The 6,507-nt window shown below is 39.8% G+C and overlaps 1 long non-coding RNA gene across 2 annotated transcripts in view; it reads right to left on the bottom strand.

Annotated features, from left to right (window-relative positions):
• Positions 1-3,169: 3,169 nt before the first annotated feature.
• Positions 3,170-6,507, bottom strand: part of LOC112549886 — a 19,222-nt gene continuing 15,884 nt past the window's right edge. For both annotated transcript variants that reach the window (XR_003093488.1, XR_003093489.1), the window contains 2 exons: positions 6,147-6,267; positions 3,170-4,780 (listed from right to left, as the gene is read on the bottom strand). This is a non-coding gene — a long non-coding RNA (uncharacterized LOC112549886). The remainder of the gene's footprint in view (positions 4,781-6,146; positions 6,268-6,507) is intronic.

Below are 6,507 nucleotides of genomic sequence, written 5' to 3' on the forward strand. Positions count from 1 at the left end.
ATGTGACATTTTTTGCAGGAACACAGAAGCTTCTCCAGCAAGCTCTAACCCTGCCTGACTCACCAAACCAGAAAATATATTCCCAGTCCAGCCGTCATCAGACAAAGCTAACATTAGCAATAGTAGACATTGCCTGGTCTGTCAGGATGGCAGAACAATCCACTGCAAATCACTGTGTTGGAATGCGGACAGAAACTTGGAAAGGAAATAACTTCACATTCAACCTCCTAAAGGGTTATTCCAACAACACTGAGCTAAAGGATAATTCTGAAACTTCTGATAAGAAATAGGAGTAGACATTAGTGAGGCCTTAAATAGTTTTAGAAGTAGTCTGACAACAGCTTTGATTTCTGGGGACTAGAACGCAGAACGCACAATACCAAATGAGCCAGGTGCTTGGCCAATGTACAGTAATTTAGTTCCACAGAAGTCCATAAAGTTACACCAGGTTACTCTAAGTGAGGATCCATCTCCCTAACTGTGCTTTAAATTGTCTATTTTTAATATATACAGTTTGAAAGTCTAATATACTCAACTATAATTTAAAAAATCTGGCTGTATATAACATATATTTTTAAAAGGGCTAGAATATAAACAAATGATTATAGCATAATTCACAGACGTGAAGAAAATGATAGAAACAGTTTTATAGGATTTAGTGAGGAAACAGATTGAAAAGCCTAATTTGGGTAGAGTCAGCCAATGTGGATTTATGAGCAGGAAGTCTTGCTCAAATAATTCGTTGGAATTCTTCAAAGCTGTGCCTGCCAAGGTAGACAAGGAAAATGCTATGGATGATATACAATATGCTTAGATTTTCAAAAGAGCATTTGATGAAATCCTACGCTGAAGATTACCAGCAAGGTACAGGGCCACCATGCAAAGGATAACAAAGTTTAATGAACTGATAACTGTCTCAAAACAGCAATCACCAAATGACTAAGATTACCACTCAAAGCAAGATACTGCTCTGGCCAGGTTAGAGACCTGTCTTGTTTCTAGTCTTTGCAAAGCAGTTAAAGCAGAATATCAAAGGTAAGATACCAAATATGCTGACACGAAAATAACAGAGGTGCCAGCAACTACTGCTTAACATGCATTATAAAGGCAAGATCCCAAACACTGTCAAAATGCATCATCAGCATCAACGGGATCATGCTGCTGTGCTACAGCATGGACCTGATAAAGCAAACATTTTCCTCCACGGTGAGGACAGTGACAAAAACTGATCTCATGTGTGATCAACAAGTGTTGAGAAAACAAATGTGAGCAAGAGAGGGGAGAGGTATAAACAGAAGACAAAGGCCCACACACAAATGGGAGGAAAAAGAGAGGTATGGAAAACCAAATTAAGAGAACAGAAAGGAAAAGAGGAACAGAAAAGACGAGAAATTATCCTTTATTGAATTGATTCAGATGATGTTAAGAACTGAAAAAGAGATCATAAAAGTCTAAACTCACCTCCAAATTTAAAAGGTTATAGACCAGGCTAGACATGTGAAACATGAAACAAACACTATACCAAGAATGCAAAGTTGTAGTGAAAGTGTGATAAGGTATGTTTCAGATAAGCAAGCAAGATCCAATGCAGACCCATAGGGCACATGTACATAAATTCATGGGACCCAATCTACGATTGTAGATCTGGTCCCCAATTGTGCACACATTCATCAGTGCCAGGACCCTTGCCAGGAATGCACTGTAAGTCAGGGTCGGGTGAGAGGCAGGAAGGACTGGGGGGTGGGGGGGGCTACTGGGTCGGTGGGGAAGGGGTGCAGGGTTGGTGGGTGTGTGGGGAGGATAGGGGAGTTGTCCATTCAGGGGTGGGGGGGGGGATCAGGGATGAGGGAGGGAGGGAGCTAGAAAAAGCACAGTCCCAGAGCTGTGCTCCAAATGTGTACACACTTGGTTAGGCACGGGTTAATCCAGTCTACATAATGCACCTCCTTAGGTGAAGTAAATTAGATTAGGCCAGCCATTTTTCACCCGATCTAAACTCCCCAAATGTGTACAGTTCAACACTTAGATTGACCTAACCCTAATTAAGTCCTAACCTTAGTTAGGTCAATCGAAGTGTAACATCTGCACATGTCCATATAGCTTTTCTTGTATTTTAAAGAGTATGTGTGTGAGTGAATAGACACATACACACACACGAGTTAGAATATTTCAGACCATGTGAACTCCTCACCATATTTTATTTCTTCCCCCCTCCACACCCCATACATTATTGTTAGATAGTGGTCAGATAAATATGCTAATCATTTTCAGTAGTTCATGCAATTTCTAAACTATCAACCAGTTTGTCACAACACACAATAACCTGTACAGAATATCTTCATACAAACAGAAGTCTTGAAGCCAGAAATAAAGCATCAGATGTAACTTCTTATTTTAAATTAGATTCCATCCAACTCTTGCAAGTTGGGAAACACAGGCTCAAATCTCCTAAGGTCAAAGATGAAATGTAATTTGGGTCTCCCAGGACCTAGTGAGTGCTTTCATTACTAAGCAAGTGACTAACTTGAAGGGAAGGGAAGTGGTGTGTCCACTCTCCTCCCTCCCCTCTTTCTATAAGAAAAGACTGTATAAACACCTAACTTAAGGAGAAGCTTCATGAACTCCAGTTGGAGATAAATGTTTCCTGGTTTCCCACGGTAAAGTGCCCAAGTCTTAAAAAGTGCCAGGGCTAAAGGCACAACCTTCTTAGTGTTTGCCATCATCTAACTTACCAGCTCCTGCTGGCTTTTGTAGATCCCATTCTTAGGATACATTTATATTATAGTCTGTTCCTATAGCTATACCAGCAGAGCCCCCTAGCAGAGATGAGGCATATCATGGCAGGAGTCCTCTTTCTTCCAGCACAGCTACATTTCTTCTCCAAATGATATAAGCTAAGCCAACAAAAGTACTCTTCTAACACCTTAGGTGTTCCTATAACAGAGGTCTTGCTGACATAGACACAGCAGCTTGAGGGAGAAGTATCTTTTTCACACTCTTAACTGACATAGTATTCAAGCAAAACGTGCTAGTGAAGAAGTCATCTTAGGAACCTGACCCTCTTTATATATTGTCTGAGGAGCCTAGGACCTAACTCAAGGCTGTAGATTCCAGGAGGCAGCTCAGCACCTACAAGTTAGGTGCCGCAATGCTGATTCAAAGCTCTCTTTGTAGATTAGCCCTAGATACCTAAAACGTCTTCGTGATTCTGGTCAAAGTCATTTATAAGCTTTTCAGAATATTCCTCGTCAACCCTCCAATGTCTCAACTTCAGTGACCTGAAACTTCAGAACGTCCAGATATGAAGTCCAGCCTCCCAAGCAGGAACCCGGATATTTGTTCCAGTTTCTGATAGAAATAATTCCTGTATAAATCTGGAGCAACTGCCCGGGTCTGAATGGACCTCCTTTAGCTTTCCACCAGTATAATGAAGACCAGCATCTGGACCGTTGACTATTTTATTTCACTCAAATTCTTTAATGATTGCTTTGTTGCTCAGGGTAACTGCACTGAAGTTTGCTTGGTTTCATTAAGGGCGTGTTGTGTGCTCTCAGCCTTCAAATTTAAATTAAATTTTGCATCAGTTAAGAGTTGGCCTTGAACATAGATAGTTTTTCCACTTTCAAATCCAGGTTCTCTCCCAGCTGCTTCAAATAGCTTGTTTAAACTATGGATCAAAGTTTGTTGGTCTTGCTGAATATGTACTACACCGATTTCAGTGGACCGTCTTCCAAGAGCAAGATCAGGATTTGCCTTCATAAGTATTAGTCAAAGCTATGAGAACTCGCTTTTTCTTATGCATATTTTTATCAATCATTTCCTTATATTAACACAGGAAGCAGCACAACAGTGAAGGGCTCCAATACAGCACAGTGGTTACCACTACACAAACTTAACATTGTTTTGCTTTTACCAGTTCCCAGAAGAAACCTCACATTTAGACCATGACTGCAAACTCTCACTAAAATCTAAGGATTTAAACTATAGGTATTTACAGTTTTGTCAACAAATGCCACAGAAAATGTCTTTTACTTCCCCTGTTCCTAGAGCCTGATGTCTGAATAAATCTACCAAAACCAAACCCGAAGGTTCAAGTCCGTTCTTTTAGGCGTATTTTGCTGGTTTCTCTCTCACTAACTGTAGAGCCCCAATTTGAGCTGGAAATCTTCTACACCTTGCAGACTTACATTATACACTGGATCAAGCCATCTAAAGTCAATGCATACCCATGAATTGTCCTTAGTCTAAATTCTGCTCTCTCAACTGGCTGATACTAGTTAACAGGTTTTTTCCTTCCCTGTGTGTCTGGCTCTGTCTCTCACAGTTCCCGGTACAACCTACGCCATCACTTTAGGTGCTGAATAAGGCCTCACTGTTTCCCATCTGGATGCTGACTTTCCTCTCTTAAACAGTTTCCATTAAATTTTGTCTCCTTTTATTCCCCAAATTTAAACCTTTTTTATTATTTGAGTGCATTTCTCTCCTATACAAATGGCACAGAGCGGTTTCACAAACAATTATAAGCATAATGATTTTCTGGATTTCAACACACTTTTGGACACTGAAAACTTGGAACCTTTTCTCCATCTCGTAATGTGGCAATCTACTTTCTCTGCTTCGCATGCATATCTCACCAGACATAGTCTTTCTGGTTTTGTTAACTGGTAGTCGTAAGAAATCTCAACACTGCATATTTATTTGCAGCTCAGGTTTTTTTTTTTTCTCCTCTTGATGTTCTTCAAACTTTTAACTTCATTCCTCTTTGGGTTGCCTCACACAGCTGCAAAGAAGAAATATCAGTTTTTTTAAAAGTCTGCTGTCAGAGGGATGCATCTGTATGCTAATTACTTCTTCAGTTTATTAGCACAAATTTTAAAGAGATATAGTCCCTTTTTATTATAAATGAGGGACCGGTTGTAAATTCATACAGCCCTGTTCTCGGAGCTAGACTTTTATTAGACTGTTGTAAACCCGAGTGGAGAGAGCCTTTCCCCAGTTGGCTTTCAAAGGCATTTCCAGATCCTTGAAGGTTCTTACTTTAAGTTAATCTGGGTTCTGAAGGTTTTATTCTACCTCAAAAATGGCATGTCCTCTGCTAAACATCAATTGCTGAGGCAGTGTCAAACTGTGTCAATAAAGTGTGGTATAAAAACGTCAGCAGAGGAACAGAATGTCAGTCAAAAAAGCAGACATTGTCACTGCACAAGTGACATGGGAGATCTCCAGCACTCCAGTTTCACCGCTTTTTACAGAAGAACTTCAGTAATCCAAATAATGGTAAGATATCAGGCAATCATCACGTTTTCCTGTGAAAACAGAGCCTAATACTGGAAACTTTTAAAGGAGACAATATGAACATGTTCACAGTTAAGACAGTGACTGAAGAAATGGCACTAAGAAGATAACAACGTTGACACTGATGAGTTAAAAAAAAATCAGGGACCAGAGTATGCCAATTAAAATTAGGAATCTAAGAAAAACAGCAAATTCATGAAGAACTGTGTGATTCATAGCATAGTAGGCATTATGTCAAATAAAACCACAGAGTGAACCAAACTATTAATGAATTTAAGAGATAGCCAGACATGTTTATATAGGCAGACAGGGTTAGAGGATATATTGACAACACCAGGAGGTGTGTTGTAATAAACTTGAAGGGGGACAGGCTTGTTGGGCCAAGTGTCCCTTTCCCGTCCAGGAATTCCTTATGTCCTCATTAGCCTTTCACCTCTGGACAGCTGCAATACAAAAATCTGGCACATGTCTTAAGAAAATTGAGTTTAGTGTCCTTAATTTGGTCCCTAGCATACATTTATCCATATCACAAAACAATCATACAGTTTGACACAACTGGAAGTGTCTGCTTAGGAAAGAGGCCCAAGCTGGAATGGCAAGGACTGCTGCAATTCAAATCTTAAGACCTCAGTAAATCTTGCTCAGCTCATGTCCACATCATGCCTGCATTGATTCAGTCAATCATACTTACAAGACACTCTCTCAGGCTTCATCCTTTTTCTTCCTCCATACTCTCACAAGTAATATTTTAACTGTCACGGCATAATGCATGCCCCAATTTCTCCTCCAACTTACTCTACTGATTCAACCAAAGTTAAAAGAGGATGAATATTGAACAGTATATATTCAACCTTTTCCTCCATCTTCAATATGAAGGGTAAGCTTGAAGTTCCAGTTTATGAGCTATAGACTCCATCCAGCAATCCTTAGTTAGATAAGTAATATAAAGTCAGAAGGGCTACGTTCCATCTCCTGTAAATGATATAATGAAGTAAATATTAGCTGCAGGTTGAGTTACTGAGGATTGATACAGTGCACTGTAAGCATGAAAAAAATCAATCCCTAAATAATCTGGAGTCAGAAAGGAGCAGACCGATTCTAAATCCAACCAACATGGGGGGGGTGGGGGGTTAAAAAGAATTAGCAAAAGATTTTATATTTTTAAGATAAACAAGCTGCTGACCATTTTTTAAAGAACGAAACATGAAGAAA

This window comes from Alligator sinensis, unplaced genomic scaffold (genome assembly GCF_000455745.1).
Source record: "Alligator sinensis unplaced genomic scaffold, ASM45574v1 scaffold693_1, whole genome shotgun sequence".
NCBI classification, from domain to species: domain Eukaryota; kingdom Metazoa; phylum Chordata; order Crocodylia; family Alligatoridae; genus Alligator; species Alligator sinensis.